The sequence below is a fragment of the Camelus ferus genome, chromosome 1 (genome assembly GCF_009834535.1).
Source record: "Camelus ferus isolate YT-003-E chromosome 1, BCGSAC_Cfer_1.0, whole genome shotgun sequence".
Lineage (NCBI taxonomy): Eukaryota > Metazoa > Chordata > Mammalia > Artiodactyla > Camelidae > Camelus > Camelus ferus.
The window spans coordinates 45,525,741-45,549,213 of record NC_045696.1 but is presented as its reverse complement, the minus strand read 5'-3'; the positions used below and the strand labels follow the sequence as shown (position 1 = coordinate 45,549,213).

General features: G+C 35.5%; 1 long non-coding RNA gene across 1 annotated transcript in view; it reads left to right on the top strand.

Annotated features, from left to right (window-relative positions):
- Window positions 1-15,428, top strand: part of LOC116663262 — a 146,083-nt gene extending 130,655 nt beyond the window's left edge. Inside the window, exons 3-4 of the long non-coding RNA XR_004319483.1 lie at window positions 14,419-14,505; window positions 15,166-15,428. This is a non-coding gene — a long non-coding RNA (uncharacterized LOC116663262). The remainder of the gene's footprint in view (window positions 1-14,418; window positions 14,506-15,165) is intronic.
- The last annotated feature ends 8,045 nt before the right edge of the window (window positions 15,429-23,473 follow it).

Here is a 23,473-nt window from a genome sequence, read left to right as displayed (position 1 = left end):
AACTTGAAGCCTCATTGCCCCTTTGAAATCATTTCTACCAATTGATTGTACATAGCCTGTTCTGCCAACCTATACTCTTGGCCCTCAAAATATCACAGTCTGGCCATGTTCAGACTGTTCTGGGGGCAGGGATAAGTGCGTGTTCTAGAGCATTTCCCATGGGGAAACCCAGCTTGCTAGGAAGTGGAGAAATGCAGCTTGCTGGGGAATGAGCCCATCAGACTCCACAGGATGCGTGTACTTTGGGATAAATAAATCTTGATAAATTGGTTCCATCTGAAGCCTTCTTTCTCAGAGTATGAAGAAAATTTACAGTGTTTCTCTTAAATAAATGAATGACTGGTGGACAGGAAATAAATAGCAATTTTGAATTACCCTTAAAGATCATAAAAGTATTAACTCAATATCTTACTGTATATTTATAATCTATGAAATGTTTGCATTTTTCCCCATGTGGCTTTTTAAACTGGGATATTTATATTTACATCAGACCTTTCATTTGTTCTGCTAATGATGTTTGTTCAAACTTGATGGTCTTGAAAATGCATGACTAACCATGGTGTTGCACTATCATTCTTTCAGTTGCCAGTGGTTAAAAAAAATCAGCACTGGCTTAAGCAGAAAGAGGATGTATGGATGGTTTCATGTAACTGAAAATTTCTGGCAAGGATAGAAAGAGATGGGTGTGGGAGAGAGAATTGCCCTGAAGACAGAAAGTGTGTCTCTTATTCTCCATTTTCCCCAGTTTATTCCAAGATTTTGGTACAAGGCTAGGCCCAGAGTACATATTCAACACATATATATTGAACTGATGTTAAATTAATATCTGATTCGGTTCTCACAGTACCAGTTTTTCAGTTTACTATTTTGTTCGATTATTTTAATTCTGCCAAGACATTTTAAATTTTTTTTCAACTTTTATTTATCTAACTCTAATTTCATTTAACTTCTCTTTGCATGTTATTGTTATCTTTGTATCACAGCTTCTTATGTTATAGATTCATGCTTCTCTTTTAGAGTGACTATATCTGTTAGTATCACATTAGGTAATCGTAAGCTTTCTAATGTGTTGTCTCATGAGACGAAAGGGGTGAGGGAAGGGACAGTGGAGCAGGAGAAGAAAGCATTGAGGGTTTATGATGGTTTTACATGCTGTATGTGTATTGGCATCTTCAGTCCTAAGAGCAAATGCTTGAGGTAGAATAATTATCCCCATTTTACAGATGAGAAAACTGAGGCATAGAATAGTAAGTTATTTGCCCAAGTTTTCAGAGTAGGAGTGGAGGAGCCATATCAGGAAATCATTCATGTTAGTAAATTGTTGATTGGTTGGTTGCTTGGTTTTGGAGCTGAGGGAATAACCTATCCTGTCTTCCAAGGTGCAGTTTTCCTTCAGAGCTTCTATTTTAATCATTGGTGGGGTTTTAAATATTGACTTTTTCTTTTCTCTATTAAGGAGAAGTGTATTCAAACTAAGCACATTTTGCAGATGGATATTTGAGTACTGGTTAAAACCCCTTCTCCGGTAGATAGCTTGAGAAGAAGTTAGTGCGCATGTTTCCTGACTGAACCTGCGTATGTAGCAGGTATGTCGCTAGCAAGCCTCATGTTCGTAGTGGGACTTTTCCTTATCCTACTAGCTATTCCTCTTAACATGCTGTGTAGGAGAGTGTATGAAAAATTGCACTCATTGCCTTTGGCAGTAACTGCTTGTGCAGTTTTCCATTGGAGTAGACCCTGGCTCCCTGGGCAAGAGCTGCACATTAGTAAGAAGCCTGCTGTGTGTCCTCATGTTCCTTCCATGGGAGGGCGTCATGTCTCATGGAGAAAACTTGGAAGGAAAACCACTTCCCACCCTTCATCTAGCCCCTCCTAACTTAAATTTACTAGAAATCCCTCTTAACATACCAGTAATACATTGTATGATCATCTTAATATTTAGATTTTGTGAATCTTTTTCTGGATCTCAGATAATTTTTTGGAAATTTATAAGGCTATTAGCCAGAAACCATTTTAAACCAACTTATGCAGTCAGGTTCATTGATTTTTCTAACTTAACTGTCAGAGGGTGATCTATATTTCCCTTTCTTATAAGTTATTGGTGGGAGAGAGGAAATTCGTTTTTCTCTCTTGAACTCTAGCATTATTATTTTACAAACAATTCAATAATATAAAAATTAAGTAAATAGGAGGAAAAGGTTTTAACAAATGATAAAAACATCTAAGTATAAGCTATGATATTCATATTTAAAATCAATCAATGTCACTCACTACTTATTTTAAATTTAATATTGTTTCTACTTTAAAGTTAACATTTATTTATGTAATGATTTACTTTGCTTCCAGGAATTGAGACATGGAAGGGCCTCAAAGGATTCATAAAATTCATAAATTCAGCAAACGTAGGTACTGACTGAAAAACAGTTGTAGTGCTCTGGGATTCTGAGGTCAGAGTACTAGGGCCTGAAGTCACAGTACTAGAACTGTGCTCCTCCATAAACTGTTTTTCTGCAAATAAATCACTTGTTCCATTAAGCCTCAGTCGTCTCTTCTTTAGAATGGGAACAATAAAATATTTTATAAGATCTATAAAATTACATAGAGATAAGAGAGTATAGATAGAAATAAGATTCCAGATTTATAGATAAGAAATGATCTTGAATAATATCTAGGGAAATGATTTGAAGTAACAAATACTATAGAAATGTAGGAATTATCCTTATTAATCATTATGAAATACTTATTTTGTTTTCTGTTGCAAGCTATTTTAAATAATATTGTTTAGAGATAACTCAGGTGCTCAATTTTTAACAACTATTCTCAAAGAAAATGTCACCATTAGTTTTAAGGATGTCAATTCCCCATCTTACTTTTGAACTTTCACATGCAGATTAAAAATAGAAGTAGTTCAAAATATGTCACTTCACATCTCTTTTTTCCATTTGACCAAAGTCAGGGTCTATACTTTGGTATTTTTGTTTTCCAGTAAGAAGAGTCTACTTTCATGACCAAGTTATAAACTATAATTTGAGCAGTTTCATCTCTTCTTAAAGACAAAACTGCACAGTAAAGTTTTGTTCATTTTTTCCCTGTTAATTTAATAGCCTTTCTTTAAAATGATATTTTAAAGAAGATCTTAACCTATTTGAATATAGCCTAATATTCTATTACATAAAATCTAAGATTTAAAAATTCTCTGGAGAATACTCTCCATTTCTCCATTTAACTCTCATCTCCCGCTGATGTCATCGTCCATGTCAGCCAGGATGGCTTGTTTGTCAACAAGTTTCACACATTCAAATTTCTAAATCAACTCACCTGTCATTTCTTATGAACAAATGCTCTCTCTCCCTTTTCTTACCTAATCTTACTCCTCTGCTAAAAGCCCTGTCTACTCTGTAAAGCTCTCCAAGCATAATGACATCTGACTCCAGGTGTTCAGCAGTCCACTTCTACCAGCTTTCCCAAGAGAGTGTATTTGAATTTTTCATATTTCACTGCAATATTAGCCGGTACTTTTACATACTGACATATGCATAACTGGTCAGATCTCAACTATGCATTGTTTTTCAAGAAACTTCTGAGTGAAATCACTGATTGATTAATTTTAGCAGGTCATCTTTTCACTTTGTCACCTTTGAGCCTATTATTTCTTTTTTTTTTTAACATTTTTTATTGATTTATAATCATTTTACAATGTTGTGTCAAATTCCAGTGTAGAGCACAATTTTTCAGTTATACATGAACATATATATATTCATTGTCACCTTTTTTTCTCTGTGAGCTACCATAAGATCTTGTGTATATTTCCCTGTGCTGTACAGTATAATCTTGTTTATCTACTCTACAATTTTGAAATCCCAGTCTATCCCTTCCCACCCTCCGCCCCCTTGGCAACCACAAGTTTGTATTCTATGTCTATGAGTCTGTTTCTGTTTTGTATTTTTGCTTTTTGTTTTCTTTTTCTTTTTAGATTCCACATATGAGCGATCTCATATGGTATTTGTCTTCCACTTTCTGGCTTACTTCACTTAGAATGACATTCTCCAGGAGCATCCATGTTGCAGCAAGTGGTGTTATGTTGTCGGTTTTTATGACTGAGTAGTATTCCATTGCATAAATATACCACCTCTTCTTTAACCACTCATCTGTTGATGGACATTTAGGCTGTTTCCATGACTTGGCTATTGTAAATAGTGGTGCTATGAGCACTGGGGTGCAGGTGTCATCCTGAAGTAGGGTTCCTTCTGGGTATAAGCCCAGGAGTGGGATTCCTGAGCCTATTATTTCATACACAGAAAAGGCATTTAGTAAATATTCATCTTTTCTTCTGTTATTTCTCCCCTCATTTCATGAGTAAAGAGCCAGACTTTGATCTTTATCCATTACAACACTTGAAAAAAATAATTTATTTTCCTTACCTATTCCCTTACAGCATAGTTATGCTCTAATTTTACAAATGGCTGTTATGTTTATGTGTCCATCTAATGCCTGTAGATAACTCTTTGATGAGGATATAAGGCATCTTTTTATAGATGAGGAAACAGAGGCTTAATTAGTCCATGTAACTTGACTGAAATCACACAACTTGAAGCATGTCAGTAGGTATTCGACCTGGTTCTAGAATGACTGAGAGGCAGATCAGTGGCGGTTTCAGAGCAGGCTCTGAGATTAGGCCGCCACGGTTAGAATTCTGGCTCTTGCACCTATGAGCCGTGTCACATTGAACTGACTGCTTGACTTCTTCTTCCTTATCTGCGGAAAGTTGAGTGTAATAGGACTCACCCCCTAGGACTGATGTTCTGATTCAATCAGTTAGTGTATGTAAAGCGCTTACAACACAGGGGTGCCCCCTCCGGAGTGCTCAGTCAGTATCAGCTGCTGATCTGAGTGAACAGGAAGGATAAGTGAAGGCTGAAGGAATAAGTCCTTCACTCTAATTCGGCTGAGCTTGCTTCATTTAACACAATAAACTATGAAAAAAATGACAAGAAAATACAAAATAGAAGAAACCTACTAGCAAGCAGGAGAACAATTTTATAGGAGTAGGTTAAATTAACAGTAGCTCTGTTATGTCCACTTGCATGACATAAGGCACTAAAAATTATACAATGAATTGTAGGGGCAGGGGATGCTGACGCAGCACCCTCTGAGGATAACACCATTGTCCTGCTGAGGATGATCTGATGGCCTCTCTGACTAAGGATACAATAGGAAAGTCCAGTTCAACTGCCTTTTGAGTACATTTCCTGAGACTTTGTCAAGCTCAACTGCACAGTGACACCTGTTAAGTGTGAGAGTTGTTGACTCTTTCCTTGGGAATAAAGCAGCAACCAGCATGATCTGTAAAATTTGTTGACAACTGGATCTTCGTGTGCCATTGGCCAGCCAAAGGGCTGGTTCTTCTGAAGGACACAAGCAAAGACAAGCAGAATCTCAGAATCTTTATAAAGTGGTTAGAATCTGCTATATTAGCTGTCTACTTTAATGGAAATTCTTATTGTTTTGTGCAAAGGAACTTATTTTAATTAGAATCATACCAGATAACTAAAAAAATTATGTGATAGGTACGATATATATTATCATGGATTGGAACTCCTTAAATAAAATTGAAGGATTCATTTAGGATAAAAATGTTCCCCAATTTATTGAGAAAACAGTCCCTCCAACACAGAAGATACACTAGCTGACAAGATTTACATAGTGGGTTGTTTTTTTTTTTCAAGAGAGCCTGACATTGTACAAAAAAAAAAAACCCTAAAAATATTTAATGGATTTAAATTTAATAGTTTTAAGTCACTGTGTTATAAGCAGACAATTCTGGATTTCTGTTGTAGGGAAGACTGTCATAATCATACAATGATAATGATTTATCCACATTTGGCAAAGTGCTCATCAATAATATATAGAAATTAAATTAAGTATAAGATATTAGATAAATACTTTAAGGACTATTACCCATTCATTTCTCTTGTTTTATTTTCCAAGTCCTATTCCTGTATCATTTTAGATAACCAGAAGATATATCTAGACTTTCTTAGCTAAGCTCACAGTCCATTGTTCTTACAATTTTTCTTGGCTTTTAGTAAGACTTACAAGAAACAGTTAAAAGATGGATACATGTTCTTCTGCTGAAAAAATATGTTAAATTTTCCTTAGTATGGAAGTTTCTAAGAAAACATTTTTATTCTGTAGAACTTGGCATTTCTGTTTATCTTACAGTGAGAAACATGTAAACCCATGTGGTTTCATTTTTACTTTGATTCCCCCATGTTCAAAATAAAATTGAGTGTTCAAATATAGTAATTATTGCATCTAAGTTCTTGGAAGAATTCTTTCTCTTTCTGTCTACTGCCCTCATTTAATTTTACAAGTACAATGGCCTGAGTGTCATGATATTTAATAAGGGTTTGTTTTTAAAGCAATAGAAAAAGAAATGATAATAACATAATATGATAGAGGTGTTAACTAATGCTATAGTGGTAATCATATTGCAATATGTAAATGTATCAAATCAACATGTACATCTTAATTACACAATATGCTATGTTAATTCTATCTCAACTTTTAAAAAATTAAAAATGAAAACCAATAAATTTGTAAATCATCTAAGATCATTTGTGTAGTTGACATGGTGAAAATTAAAAATAAACAAATAAATAGTAATAAAAAATTTTAATTCTAAGACCATAGGCTACAGATACCAAGAGAACCAAGAATACACTCGATTTGTGATAAATGTGATTAGAGAAACTGAGTAAGCACTGCCAAGCAATTGATATTCAGAGATTGAATGCAAATATTAGTGAACCAATAGGACTTGATTTTGTAAGAGAACAATAGGACTAGTAATTACCATGGAAATGTATAAAAATGGTTGTAATGAGATTATTGATTTTTTTACTTTCTCCAAACACGTTTGTAGATTTCAATATCCCTTGAGTGATTTTTCCCTCTTTAAATCTACACCCAAAACTTACCATGAGGAAAGACTAGGCAGTAAAACCAATTCTTTGCCCCGAAGAATGCTTCTTAGTAAAATGGAAAACTTGTTACTAGATGGCTCCATCAATATGTGTCTTATGATAGCCTATGTTATCCCAGCTTTAAAGTCAATATTAATTTAGAGCATCCAAAAAAATTGCTGCTGTTTTTTAAGAACAAAATAATAGCATTACTGAACTTTTGTAACTTTAATAACACATTCTAATACAACTTCACACTTATAAAGTCACATTGTGTTCAACTTCAAAATAATAAATCACATCAAAATATGAATATCATTTACTCCTTACAAATGAAAAGATGTGATTTATAATGTCATGCTTTGAATGTAAGGGCAGGATACCTTTATCAATCATCTAAATAAGCTACATTATTTAAGAGCTTTTTGAAGGCAAATACTTTGAAAACATTTTGCTATTTGGCTTTCCTAAACAATGAAAACTTCGTACACTATCTCAACTACCCATACATCCATATTTTGGCATAACAGGCTTTGTCTATTGATTGCTTGATATTTGGAGGTATATGCCTCATAATAATTCTCATTTTGACAGCATACTGAAAACGTCAGGAAAAAAACAGAAGACTAGTGAGCCTAGGAATAAATCATACTAAACGGTTAAGTCTTATAAGCTTCCCAGGCTTTCACATGCTAGGTCATTGGGTCATTTATATCTGGAAACAGAAAACTATTTGTCCTGTGGACAAAATCTGATATACCACCTGCTTTTGTAAATAAAGTTTTGTTGGAACATTGCTGTGCCCATTTTGTGACATTATCATCTGTGGCTGCTTTCTCATTACAACGGCAGAGTTGAGTAGCTGTGGCAGAGACTTACGGCCCTCAGAGTTTAAACTATTCACTGTCCTTCCTTTTACAGAAAGTGTTCACTGATGTAGAGCATCTTGGGAATGGAGCCTTCATTTTTTTTCAGTGATAGTTGCTTTAGGAAATTTTTTCTTAGATTCCAGGAACAGAATAAAGCAGTCATTGCCTTTCTGTTTAATAAACATATTTTGGACAAGAAGATAGCATATTACAGTCCTAGATATTAGGGTGGTAACTCTGGTTCCTGACCACTTTTTATTATGTACCCGACACTATACCAAGACTTTTACGTGGATTAATTCTCACATCATTGCTTAGAGGTTGTTGTTCTCAGGTGAAATTATTGTATTAATGGCCCCAAGTAATAGCCTCTCTTTGTGCTGTAACTTTGTAGTTTCCCTCCATTTTGACTCTGGGATAATCCTGTGAATTTCTTTAGCAGAGTAACACTAGCTAATTCTGAGCCTAGTCTTCACAATCTTAAAGCCCTGCCATTGATATGAGGACTAATCCAGGTTAAGAGACCATGTACAACAGAGCTGAATAACCCAACTAAAGCTATCCTAGACCAGCCAATCCTCAACTAACCTACCAGCTGAGAGCACCTGCCTGAATAAGTCATGCTGAGATCACTCAAGTCCAGCCCAGAACATCAGATCAGCCCAGATAACCCATAGAGCCATGTGAAATAACAAATGATTATGCTACTAAGTTTTTAGATGATTTGTTACACAGCAAGGACCTACTGATGCAGTATTATTTTATATCCAACCTTCCATACAAGTAAATTGAGGCAGCATTGGTTAACTAGTTTGGTTAAGAATGAACAGATAATTAATGGAGAAGGCAGGATTAGTAACCAGTAATCAAACTCCAGAGACTTTAAAAACCATTAAGATCAGGGTAAAGGAAACTATATCTGAAATGAGTGGGTGTAAGGACTCCTTCCTATTTCTTACTGGTGAAATGTGGTTGGAGGAGATTAGACAGATCCTATTACCACTTCATCTGTGAGAGTCAGTAGTGCAGGGACTAGTCAAGTAATAGCATTGTCTGACTGAGAGGCTGACGGATAAAGCAATATGTTCCATCCTTGCTGTAGTAATAAAACTCCTGAAACGGTCCGTAAAGCTCAGTAGCCAAAGGGGAAAAGTAGATGAGCCACATGGAGATGCAGCAACCGTCCCAGAGAGGAGCTGGAGCTAATAAATCAGAGGTGGACACTTGGTGCTGAGAAACTTACACTGACAGAAGTTTGCTAAGCAGAAATTCGCCAATAAATTTCATATTTTGAGTAAAAACATATACCTTATTATACTCAATGTGAAATAATAGGCAGGAAACAGTACAGAAAGATTCCCTTACTGTTTTCTTTATGATTGCCAGAGCATCTTTTCATTGCCTATGTGAAGTGAACTTTTCTTTGTTTTTTTGTTTGTGTGTGTGTCTGTTTTTTGTATATTGGGAATTCTGTGGGAAGTGAGTATGATGGTAGAGAATGTAAAGCAAGGTCCAAACTGCAGAAATGGAAGGAGAAAAGAAACCCTGCCCCACAAAATACCATGAAAATTTCCCCAGTCATAAACAAGGCTAAAGAGACACATGTGACCTACCTCCTAGGTGGAACCAAACAATGAATCTTGCACAGTGTAGTCACTTCCTTTGTGGATTTAATAGGAAATTAAAACCTAGACTTTGTTTCACATGTAACAGTATCTGATGACAAGAGCTAAGCAATTTTTCTAATAGTGAAAAACAAAATAAAACAAAACTGGAGGCACTTTAAATGTCCACTGAGTAAATATTGAATAAATAAAAATTGTGATATTTGTGCAATGGAATAATATTCAGCAGTGAAAATAAAGTAACTCTATCATCTAAGTGAATGGGCACAAATTATATTAAATAAACAAAGTAGATGGCAAAGTGTATGATTTCATTCATTAAAAAAATTAATAAACATAAAATTAAATACTGTTGCTTAGGGATACAGACAGGGGATAAAACTCAAAAAAGGAATGGCCTACCTCTGGATGTGAAATAAAGGAGTTGCTATTTGGGAGAGTTGCTTGGTGCCTCAAAAGCAGTGATAATTAGTTCCTATTGGGAGAAAAATATACCCATGTTCATTTAAAAATACTATATATGCCTTACGTATAAGCTACATGTAGTGTAGATTCAACATGTAATAACTGTAAGATAGTGTCTTCTCAGGACTGATTAGTACATTTGTTTCCATAATAAACTACAACTTTCCTTGGTTCACATTGCCTTCATATGAAATGGTGTCACTGACATTCTTATGTGAGTGACAGTGGAATTGGGACTCTTCATCCATTTTCAGAAATTACCTGTAAAAACAATCTTTGGTCCACAAACACTGAACTGAAGGTATGCCAAGATATGAGTCCATTTTGATGCCTGCATGTCAAGCACATCATAATAATTTAGTTTTCTTTGAGACATCTTGAAAATGAAAGTGATGGAATATTGAATTAAAAATAGCAAAGAACATGAGACAGTCCGTTAGTAGGTTCAGTGTGCGTGAAAGAAATGGAAAGGCTTCCAGTAATATAGCTGGGCTTTACATCGTAATAAACGCATGACAAGGGTCTCTTTGTTGCCTCCAGAAACTACAAAACTCTATCGCCCTGGGCAGGGTGGGTCCTGCTCTGAGAGCCGCTGGGCGGTGACAGGAATAGCTGCATAAATGATGAAGATTGTGCTTGCTCCCAAACTGCTGAGGACACTAGATATTGATTATATTTTCTTGCCTCCATGGCAAATCCCGCCCCCTCCTTTTTTTCCTGTGTCTTTTTTGGTCCTTATTGTTCCTCTCTCAAAAGCATGAAGAAAAGATCACATACACACACTCCTATACATGAAGAAACTCTGCAGAAGTGCTGGCACACTCAGAGAGGAGCACAGGTCTTTTCCGGCACTGGAAGTTGAGCCAGGCTGCTGGACAAATCTGATAGAAAAGCATTCCCTCTCACAATGCAGTTCTTACAGAATTTGTGACAGCTGTCTAGAGTAGCCAAGTGTCTGAGAGGAGAGAAGTTTTCTCTAATAAGAAAGATTCATTTATTGTTACCAAATGGTAAAGGGAGATGGGAAGGATTAATTAGGAGCTTGGGATTAACAGATACACACTACTTTATATAGAATAAACACCAAAGTCCCAATGTATAGCACAGGGAACTATATTCAGTATCTTATAATAACCTGTAATAAAAAAGAATCTGAAAAAGATATATAAATAACTTAATCACTTTGCTGTACATCAGGAACTAGCACAGCATTGTAAATCAAGTATACTTCTCAATAAATAAATGGAAAGAAAGGAAGGAAGGAGAGAAAGAAAGAAAAAGAAGGAAAAAAAAGAAAAAGAAAAGGCTTAGGGACAGGCTTCTAAGATCCCCAAGCATTCCACACTATCTCAAAACTCCTTCCAACTTCAATTTTGAAATCAGAAGGTGCAGGAAAAAAAGGTACTTTGGAGGGCAGAAGGGTAGTTTATGATGTTTCTCTTTTGATGGATTACCTGCTCTCTGGTACAGCAACTGAGAGAGACTGCAAGGTTACGGGGAACATAAAGCGAAGAAGAGCAGTGGCATTTCCTGAATTCTACACAGGTCCTGCAGCTTTGATACATGACTGCCCTGCACAAAGCCATCAATTCTCTGTGCAGCACCACACAGAGTAGAATATGTAATTTGTATGATTATAGTTATCATTATTACATCAAGCTGAACAACATTTTCAGCTCTGTGAACTAGAGGGGAGGGTGTTGGATTCAGACTGACAAAGAAAGAGTGCAAAGAAAGAAGAGAGTTTTAGAAATTCCTTTTATTCTCTTTTCTGCTGGTTTCCAATTCTTGACAATGGAGTGTATACCTGGGCTGTAATCTGATAGATTCTGATTATGGCAAGTGGGCCAAGGAATCCGCATTTTATAAGTACTCCCAGGTGATGCTTAGGAAATATTTAAATGATGCAAGACTGAATACATTATGAGATTTAATCCCTCAAAATCATCTATCTCTTTACTCTAAGCCTGATGTATATTGGTTAAACTATTGGATTTTGTTAGATTATTGGATACAAGTTCCTTGAGTGACAGGACTATTTGGTTCTCCTGCCCCTAGAAAAGTGCTCAACATGAAGGAGGCATCAATCAATAAGTACAAATTTATTGCATGGGGCTATGCATACTCTGAGTCAACGTTATTGCTATACTTTAGTTGCTCTTGGACATTAGCTTCTCTATGTGGCATCAATTTTGGGAGCTGGAAGTACAAGATTTTCCTGTAATGTCATGAGAAATGTATAAAGGAGGCTCATCGTTTGTTCCACAATCTTAGATTGCGATTTAAGAAAATGTAGTGTAGATTTATTTAAGGGTGCATCTCCTAGAAGTAAAATTAGGCCCCTGCTTCTCTCCTTAGAGCATGGATCCCATTGACAGCAGCTTTATGGGCGTTATCTTTCTTAGTAACAAGGGCTAAATTTTGATTTTAGATACGAGTTTTAGACAGATCAAAAGAATATGTCCTCTGTGCATTTCTGGAATTTCCTGTTCTACAAGAAGAATTAATATTATTAATAAAATGGAGGTTGCAATTAAATTTTGGAAAACAAGTCTCTGAATTGGTAAAAGTCAAGGAATGTTGCAAACATTTCAACTTTTGGATTTGAACTGAATCAGTTAAAGCTGGCCATCTTCAACATGGGACTAGGCCTTCCTAAGCTGCTGACTCTTGCATATCAGCATGTCATGTCTTTTTAAAATGTTTCCCAGTAACATTTGGGAGTCCTATTGAGGACTCCATAGGGAGTATAGGAGATGTATATAATGAATAATGTCAACAAGAAGAAAAACTTACATCATTATGTCATTTGAAAATATCTACTATACAATATTTTGAAAATTCAAATGAAACAAACCTCTGAAAGCATTATAATGTTAGGTCACTTGAAAATAGATCATTTCAACTTGCTTTGCTGGATAAATGAATGGAGATGAATTAATTTCAAAGAGTGAATTTTCTTGTTTAGGAAGATGAATTCAAAGGTCAAAACCGAACTGGAATATTAAAATTATGGAAATATTAGTAATATCTACTATGAGCTTAAATGAACATCCAGACAATTCATAGCATAGTCAGTTATGTAAAAGTTGAAAGCTGTGGCCACCGTGCAAGATGTGATATCATGTAAATTTTATTTTTCAAAATTTGTTGTATATATTATATGTATATGAAGTTGTAATTGATGTGTATGATTATGCGTCAAAGAAAAGATATAGGGCCTTGAGCTTCATACAAAATGACATTTTGATTGGTTCTAACATTAGGTGGAGACATTAGGGAAGATGAATAAGGTTTAGCTCCACTAACGACTAGATTTGAATGACATGCTAGAGGAAGATCACTAACATTTCTGTTTAAATTATTTTGTTTTTGTCTTTTGCTGTTTTGTTGGTTTACCTGTTTGTTTTCTTAGTCTACTTCCTGAAAAAGTGCTGTTATTACTTCTAGTATGAGGAGACCAGGCTACTCCCAGTGAGAAAATCTGAAATGTGTGTTCTTCTTTGTGAATGATCAAACCTAACATTGTGCTAAACAGTCAATGACTCTTTGAAGGTGCTTTGCTCAGTATGTTTCTTAGCAAAAGTTGAAATTGTTTCAGTCCATGGAGTAAGTTAGTTTAAATTGTTTCTCAGGAAATGAAGATAGCTTCTTTTTATACAGTCTGTAACAGCAGTTGTCTCTTGATGGGTGAAATTGTAGCTGCATTTTGTTTTCCTTCCTTTACATTTTTACATTTTACACACATGTGCACACTTGCACATACATATTTCCTTATAATGAATGTTATACTTCCTTTTTAAAAGAAAATAACATTTTTTTTAAAAAAAGAATGAAAAATAGTCTCATTATACAGAATTAAACGATAAAATTGCTTTTGTCAAAACAGTATTCTATCTAGATAATGCTGTGACTGTTCTTGGCAACTTTTATTGAAATAAAAGTTTATTCGTGTGTTTAAAAAATGGTTATTTAGCTCTTATCAAGTGCCAGGCACTGGTCCCAGGTGCTAGGATGTAGCAACAAATGAAGGGAAGCTCCTGATATGGAGCTCATATCCTTGTGGATGATAGACAATAAATTATGTAATATATCTGGTGATGACAAATACTACGAAAAAAATAAACAGGGTGAGGGGAAGGGAGTTATGCAAAAACTGCTACTTTGTTAGGCTGGGCAGGGAGTCATGAATGTATCTGAATAAATAGGGGCATTCCAGTAGAAACCTGATTGAAGCAGGTGAGCCAAGCAAATATCTCTGGGAGGAACTTCAAAGGCAGAGTCACTGAGTGCAAGTAGCCTTGGCGTTTTCAACATCAGGGAGGCAGGGTGGATGGGGTGGACTTTGAGAAGGAAAGTAGTGCAGAACATAAAATCCAGCTGGTTAGTAGAAAATCAGATTATATGGAGTTTTAAAGACCATAATGTTTTGAGTAAGATGAAAAGTTGCTGGAGGTTTTGAGCAGAGATGATGTTCTGTTTCCTAATTAACAGGATCATGCTGGCCACCGTGTGGACAATAGACAATAGCAGGAAAGAAGTGAAAGCCAAAAAGCCAGGTGGAACCAATGAACCGTTCAGGTGAGGCGTGGTCTCACTTTCCAAGTTTCTTGGGTATGGAGAAGTCCTCAGCTTTTCTGAATGTTTTGTATCTCATGAGATTTCTTCTGTGGCCTAAATGGAAGTCTCATTTGGTTACTATCCAAAGAACCTATGAACAAAGCTACCAGCCTTGGCTTGAAATCATCTCCAACTTATGGCCTATAATGAAAAAAGAATTATAAAATTTGACCAAAAATATTCTTTCAATTTTATTTCCATCATCTTGTATATAATTCTGCCCTATTGAAGGGACATTTTGAGAGGATACATATTAGCATCTAAATGATTTACCTGAAAGTCTGTTATACCTTTTCAGGTCTAAAACTGATTTTTATTCCTATGAATAAAATGGGGGAGAAGAGAACAAAAGGTCTTAGATTATGAATTTGGAATTGTTGAATCTTATCTCTGCTGGAGGCGATGTTACTCATATACAAGGGTCAAGGGAGTCCAGAAAACTAATGCAGAAATAAGGGCTTAACTCTAAGGAAAATTTACATCTAATTTTGAATCTCTCGTTGGCAGCATTAAAAAAGAGAAATGAAAACAAAGAGTAGAAAAGGGGAGATTAGATAGCAGAGTACATTGTTTACTTGCCTTTGCCTCCTGGATTTTCATTCTTTTCTTTTATCTCCACAGGCCTGAGGAGTTATTGGCACCCATTTCATTTGTCTTTCTCCAGGTTTAAAATTGAGGTGATGAGATGGAGTATTACCTGTGTGCTTCAGAACATTCACGAGTGACATGTGATAGTTGCCTGGGAAACTAAGATGAAATTCTACAGGCCTTTTGAAATGCTTTACATTTGAGAATAAAGCTCAGCTGAAGTTTAAGCAGCATACTGACAGTGAGTATTGATCTCTCATATTATCTGTTAGGATATTTGAGCCGTAGATAACAGAAAACCCCCGACTCAAAGTGGTTTAACCAAGAAAGAAATGTCTTATCTAATATATCTAGAAGTCCAGAGGTAGAATGGGCTCCAAATGTGTTGTAATGAGAAGCCTAATATAATCAAAGATCCAAGTCCTTTTCTTATTTCTCTTCTTTGTACTCAGCTACCTTCTGAGGCTGGTTGTCCTCATGGTTTCAAGATGGCTGAGCATGACAATCTGAGCACCGTTAAGTTTTATTTACTGCTAGTAGGAAAGGAAAGGGGAGATTTCTCCCTTGAACCTGGAAAACATTCTTTTCTTTAATCTGATTGAGAAAAATTAATTCACATGTCCACATCTAGACTAAGGAATGCCATTATCTAATTGGCTCAAACAAATCAAAATCCCCCTTGAGGACTAGCTATATTGTGAATCTCTGAACTAAAAGGGCTTCTACTAGGAAGAAAACAAGAGGGAATTGGGAATTAGCTGTCATATATATCACACAATGGGGAGACAACGCTTAACAACAGACATTACACTGGAAAAACTTTCAAAGAATGGGGTCTGCCCCCAAGTTTTGTTATCCTAGTCCTTGTCATCGATCGTGTGGATACGTATCTCCCTCACTCAAGATAAAAAGAGAAGGAGAAGGAGTTCTGGTGAGTCCAGTGTTTGTCCTTTCTGCAGTATTTTGAAGCACTCCATTAAAGAACTTAGAAATAGTCACTTTGAAACATAAGTGATTCTAAGGCTTCATTGAGTATCCAAGAGTCAAACTCCATGAATATTTGTGATGTTACAATAGTAGTTTATTGCTTATAGTTTCCTGTGTTCTGAATTCTTTAACATACTGGTGTAATTTATTTCAGCATCTATATTAGCTATACCTGTAGATATCGGTATTAGTAAGCAATAAGACAAGTGTTCTGAGATATTTTCCCTTTCTTTTTGTAATCATGAAATTTTCTTTGTTAAAAAGAATTTTAGCGTATTACAGGCCAACCAAGCAACAACAGATATGTGAAAAACTTGCTTTTTTGAAGTTTATTTATGAAGAATGTATTTATTTTCTGTTGCTGTATAAAAATTGCCATAAGCTTAATGACTTGAAGAAATGCAAATTTATTATCTTAGAGAGTCTGTTGGTCAGAAGTCTGGGCATGGTGTAGCTATGTTCTCTGTTCAGAGTTTCACATGGTTATAGTCAAGCCAGCAACCAAGTGTTGGTTACACTGTCATTCTCGTCTGAGTCTCCATGTCCTCTTTCAAGCTCATTAAAGTTGTTGGCAGAATTCAGTTACTAGTAGTTGTAGGAATGGCCCCATTTTTTAACAGTTGGGACCAGGGACCACTCTTGGCTCCTAGAGGCCACTCACAGTTCCTTACTAGTGTTTGCTTTTTTCTAGGCCAACAGGAATATCTCTCTCTGACTGAGTCTCCGACTTCCTGTGTCTCTAGGCTCAGATCAAAGGGCACATACAACTAGGTCAAGTCCACCTGATAGTCTATCTTAAATTCAGTTGATTGAGAACTGTAATTTGATGTGCAAAATCCCTTCACAGTAGCACCTAGAATTGTATAACTGGGAGAAAGTAGGAGCACACCAGGGAGCTTCCAAACATAAAGGCTGGGCTGGCAGTGAAGCTATTCCATCTCTCAATGGAAGATCCAAATACTATTTGTTCAGGTCCCATGTGTTGGATGCTAAATACTTCAAAAAACTCTCTCTCCCTACCTTTCTCTCCTCTCCTCTCCTCTCCCTCTAGCTAGATACAAGTCAGTTGAATTTCTTCCCTGCAGGATATATAGAATAGATAGATATATATAGAATCATCTTTATAGGTTGGAAGGGCAGGATGAAAAGGAAAAGAAAGATAATAAAAGAATAGCACTATGTCTGAGGAAAATGAGGAAAAGTGTAATGAGAAGATGTGAGAAGAAGCAAAAACAAAATTGAAAGCAAGCATCCATGAGAGAGTAGAAAGTTGGTGTCAGGTTTCTATGGGTTTGAGTTAAATTTAGAACAAAAGAAAGCATAGGAGAATGAAAGGATGGAAAAAGCAAGGTAGAAACATCAGAGTTGAAAGTAACAATAATGATGGCATTTGTGGCTACGCATTTGCTTTGAACAAGGCACTGCTTCTTTTTCCTAAATAATTTCCTGTGGTGAGGGAAGACTGATGGCCCCACATATTTGCATATATATCTTGATCTTATTAACAGTATTTCTCAACCCTCACTTTGTTATGGTCTGGCTGCTGCTTTGAGAAGCCAGACAAAGCAGATAATATTATACTTAATAAACACATATGAAGGCCAAAAACATAGCTACAAATAAAAGAAATTTAAAATAGTCCAGGGTAATCTTTTAGTCCACTTGCAACAAACTGGACAAGAAAATGAGAATTTTTTCTTTTCTCCTTTCTCTTTCTCAATATATAACAAGGATAAATATAATTTGAAAACAACTTCATAAATCCATTCTCCCCAGAGCACCATAAAGAAATATTCCATATGGGTACCAACTGGTTCTTAGTTACTAAATCAGAAGTGATCAAACAAAGTTAATGATAGACAGTTGGCTAAACTGAGGCTTTCAGTAGCAAATTTGTGTGTGTATGTATGTGCATGTGTGTAAAATCCGTACAGATGTATTCCAAATGCTATCCTTTAAGCAGGCCAAATGCATCTTTTTTTAAAATAAGTTATGAACTATTGCAGAATTATTTTCATTTTAAGAAGCAGGAATGTGTCATATCACAAAAGTAGGCAACTTCATTTTGGCTTCTGATTTTTTTGATGCCCCTGAACCTTTTAGGTTTTTAGCTCCATAAAAGAAGGGCCTTGGCAGAGGTTGAAGGTTCCTCTGATACCAGTAGTCAATAGCAAATGAAATGAGCATGTGTGCCGGGCTGCTTCTAACGTTCTCTGTGAAGATTCACGTTTCTCTTTGACTGGACACTGCTGACCATGAGGTTATGCAGTTGACTCATGTCCATTTTCTTGTAGGGATTTGTGACAGTGCTACAAAGAAGGGAGATGAATTGAGAAGAAACATCCCTCTTTCTGTCTCTGCCAAGAAGCTTTAGAGCATAGCAGAGGGGTGATTCAGAATCCGACATTCTTGTGACTGATGCCCATTCTACTTAGATGACGCCTTGTTGGGACGTTGTAAGACATCTCCCACCAGAATGAATAGGAGTTTTTCTGAGAATAGAGGCAGAGATGTATTTGCAGGATTGTTGATAACAGCTGCCAAAGACAGGAAAGATGCTGAGATGAATAGCCTAAAAGGAAAGATAAAATTTAGACTAGTATTTTTAAAAATTAATTTATTAACTAAGTCACCAACATTGACCTCAGGCAGATACACCTACTTTTCCTTGCTTTCTAGATCTGAATCCTGGCATATGAGTTACCAACCATGGATTAACAGGCATCATTTCTCTCATGAAGTACTCAGATTAAAAAAAAAAAAAAAAAAAGCCTGTGTTCCATTCCTCATGGTGTTCAGGTTTAAGTGTTTGTTACTAAAGTACCAGAAAGCAATGACACTTTATAGCTTTTGGAATACATACGGCTTTTCAAAATGTAGTTCATGAAAGCTGCCAGTTTCTGAAGTAGGTTGTGATATTTTTCATCACAGGGTATCAGTAGTCCTATGATTTTGTTTGGTTCAGGAAAACTGGCCATATTTTGCAAATTATGACTACAAAATACTGAATGTAATCTTGTCAAGAGAATGTGTTCCTTCTGTTACCTGAATTTTGTCTTGGTTGGGTCTCAACTCTAATGAAGACTGGTATGAATGATTCTGGTTTGAAAAGGTCACAGTTATACCAAAGTCTATATAAATATTTCCCTCTTATTATGTCTCTGTTACACAGCTGTGATTGAATTTTCCTGGGAAAATGTAGTAGGAGGGCCGAGATCAGTGAACAGTTCATTGACAGTAGTTCTTAATATATATATTGCCCTTGGGGAAAGGAAGTGATTTAATGCATAATAGTATTCACTAATGCATAAGTAGAACCAAAATTAGCTATTACTAAATTGTTAATAAATCAGAATTTCACATAAGAGTGAATTTTACTTTAAATATAAAATAATAACCATACATCATTATGCATACATAAAATGTGTGAATGTAACTGACTTGATCATGTTCCTAGAGAAAATCCTTATGAGTGATTTTTTTGTTTGTTGCTATATCTTCGTTTGACAGGCCAAGTTGCTAAGTCCATATTAATGGGTTAAACTGATTGTTTTAATTACATCTGGAATGCAAGAGTAAATGAAGAATTTATTAAATTAATTGGGTTATTTTATTCAAATGCTTCCAGGGTGATTATCATGATACCTAAGTAATCAGACTCAATCTAAATAAATTAATTCAATAAAATATTAGCCTAATTTGTGCCTTAATGGAATCATTTCATTAATACTGTCAGGAATGAGCAGAAGTTTCCAGGCATTTTAAAGAGCACAAGCAAGGGAAATGTGATCAGTACATTATGGCTGGCAGCGGAAATTATCACATTAAGGAAATTTTGTGACTGATAAGAAAAGGGGTGATGGTATTACTCCCTAATTTACTGAGAAATGGAGAAATGTAAGGCTCCCCACATGCAAATACTCATCTCCCATCTTTTTCATTCTTAAAATCACCCCACAGCTTCTCCCTCTCTTTTCTACTTTGCAGCCTCTGAGAAGGGATAATCTTTTTTAACCAAGGCTGGTCCTTCTGCTTGTGCTCTAATCCCACCCATTGTTCTCTCTTCCCTAGGACTTCGGTTTATCAATTATGGCCGTTTAAATTATCTATCAATTTGCACATGTTTCTTTAAATTTTCATTTCCAACTATTTTCTTTCCCTCCGTCTGCAAAGGTGCTTGGGATGAGCAACAAACAACTCCCTGAGAAAAATAAACAAAAATACAAACTTCTCCAAATGTTGCTGCCCCAAAACTGCTTACTGTTTCATCACTTTCTTTCCATTTTCTTTCAGTAATCTTAGAAAAGGAATGTATCGTAACGGCCTTATCGTCCACATAGTTAACTTATTTTAAATACTTATAATTCTATACCTAATGAAACTGTGGTCTCATAGATTAATTAACAAGTTTATTTAATTCTTCTTCAATTCTGATTCCAGTGTTGAAGCTTTTCTGGTGTATTTTCCTGGCCAGTGTTTATCATTGCCTCCTAAATTTCTGAATTCACTGATTTTTTTCTTCTTACTTTCCTTTTCCATTCACTTTCACCACAAAGCCCTGACTCTACTTTCGAGCTAAATTCAGGAATGTATGAAAGCCCTGGCTTTGCTTTACTTCACTCTTCTGTACTTACTTTCTTGGTGACCATATGCATTCTCTTAGTCACAAGTTCATTCCTATTCTTTTGCATTTCAAGTGTATTTACTACTGATCTAACTTATTCCTAAGATGCTAACATTCATTTTTAGATATGAATAACTTGCTAATAGCACAGTTTCAAAATCTAAAATTTAAATGGATAGACAATATCTAAACCTAAAGTTTTTAATTTTTTAAACTTGCTCCTTTTTTTTTTTTTTTTTTTTTTACTCCCAATCAACAGTCCCAAGATACTAACTTGAAATCTTGGTGATAAAGCTTGCTTCTTCTTTCCTCTAACCTTACACATCAACTCAGATATCCTGTCCATAGATGAATTCTCCTGTGTTTCATTTATATTCTCCTTCCTTTTCATGATTACAGGCAACATTTGAGTTCAGGATTTTGTTACCTCCTATTATGTTGCCTTATTTAATATGAACATTTTCTAATAGGGTTCCCTCATTCAATCTCTTTTATAAGATTGGTTTGTACTCATACCCTCTACTTCTCTCTGCTTTGTCTCTAATTCCGTGAGATGACAGTGCCTTTCCCTATTCTGATACTTCTCTCTCAATAACTGCTTTTTTTTAATTCTTAAAGTGGTTTGATAATACCACATTTTTTTGCCAAGAAGACCTTATAGATTTTTGATTTTTAACCCAATTAAAGAAAAACTCTTACCCCTACATCTATTTGCCATAATCATCAAAGCCACCAACATCATATCTGAAACCACTTCTATACTGTAATTTTTCTAAATTATAGATCTGTGCTCATTTGATTGGCAACAACTCTATGAAATAAGTATTCATATTTCCCCTTGATAAATGGCAGAGCTGCAACTCAGAAAGTTAGCTACTCAAAGCCACAAAAGTGTATCCTTCAGGGTAGGGAGTGTAATTGACCATGGCTTCAGCTGCTGGGCTCTGAAATCCATCACCATGTATGCACCAAAGTCACAGTTCCTAAGGGCTCCCATTCAATGACTGGGAGATACAAGACTCCTCTGACAAACAACTTTGACTCAAGGACTTACTACTAATGTTTTATAAGTTTTCCTGAGCTACACTGCAGTCTAAAACCATCCTTCCTTCCTTCTCTTTCTCCTTAACAAGTGACGTAAATCATGGTCTGACAACTTTCTTGATCTTCTCTAGCTCCCTCCCATTTTCTCTCATGAGCATTTACTTCAATCAACTCTTGCATGCCTAATGCTGTCTTGATATGTGCTTCTCAGAAGACCCATACTAACAGAGTTACACCACCACTTAGAAGCTGAGCTAAAACTTGTACTGTAGAGTATCCATCTCCAAACCTAGTATACTTAACTAATATATAGGCTCCATCCACATTCACAGATTTTTCACCCGTCTTTAATCCACCACTCTCCACCCAAACCAGGCTGCTGTCCATTTCCATTCCATTACCTTCCATTTTGAATGCCTTTCAATCTCCCTCTCAACATATACATTTCTTTTCAAGGTCTATTTCAAATAGTGCCTATCCTTCGAAGCTTAAAAAAAAAATCATTTTCCCTAACTTGAATTCTCTCTTCACTGCATCTCTATTTGTGCTTCTTTTATTGGTTTAGGGAAGATTTTAACATGTTGTCTAAAATAGTGCTGAAATATATATTAGCTGCATTCTAATTTCTACTACTGACTTCGTATTGGACTTTAATTATAGGTCCGTGTGACATGGTGCCTTCCATGCTTCACTTTATCCAGTCTTACTATAAGCAGATACAAACAGAAACAATTTCCAGACTACAGAAATAATCTTTATTGTGTTGAGGTCCAATGGGGCTTGAAAATATATAAATATCTACTATAGCATTGTATCAAAATAGTGGCTTTTATTCACTAGGATTTCTATACCATCAATGAAATAACTTGCCTGATATTACTGGTCAATTATAAGATTCCTAAGAGTAGTTATTTCTTTTAATTAGATCATCAATTAAATGATCTCTGATGACCTCTCTTTCTCTGTGTCTCTCTCATTCTTGCTCTAGCTCTCTCTCTATCTCTTTCTTTCTAGAAGAAATACTATATGCATCCATTTTTCTTTTTCTATATTCAGTTGATGGGAATATGAAGAACAAAAGGTTTCCTTCAGACATTGTTGCAAAGATAAGTTGATTCTTCTAAAAGTAATTTAGATCTAGGCATTAAGCATCTATAGCTGCTGGCATCACAAAAAAGGATGACTAGAGGCTGTGTCTCTTGATAGAACTTATAACTGTGACATAATCTTGTCAAAAATGAATAAAATATAGGAGAAACTGAATTTAAAAGAAATCTTTAGATCCAGATGTTAATTTAAAGAAAATACACATGACTAATGAACATGTCAGGTGACACTACAAAGATGCAGTCAGTACCACGGTTCTTTTTTCCAACATTTAAATTGCAAGTAAGGAAAATAAAATTGAAGGAGATCCTTATAAATTAAAAAAGATTTAAACAACATATCGACAATTTGCAATATGTACTCCTTATTATTATCCTGATTCATTAAGAAAAATAACATATATAAGACAATTAGAAATTTGAGCATTTAAGCAGGTATTCAATGATGTTAAGATGTTATTGTAAACACTTAAGTAATAATTGGCATCAAAGTTATATTTTTTTAAAAAGAAGCATTCTTCAGAGATACATACTAATGTATTTATTGCTGATGGACTCTGGTTACATAGGGTGTTCTATT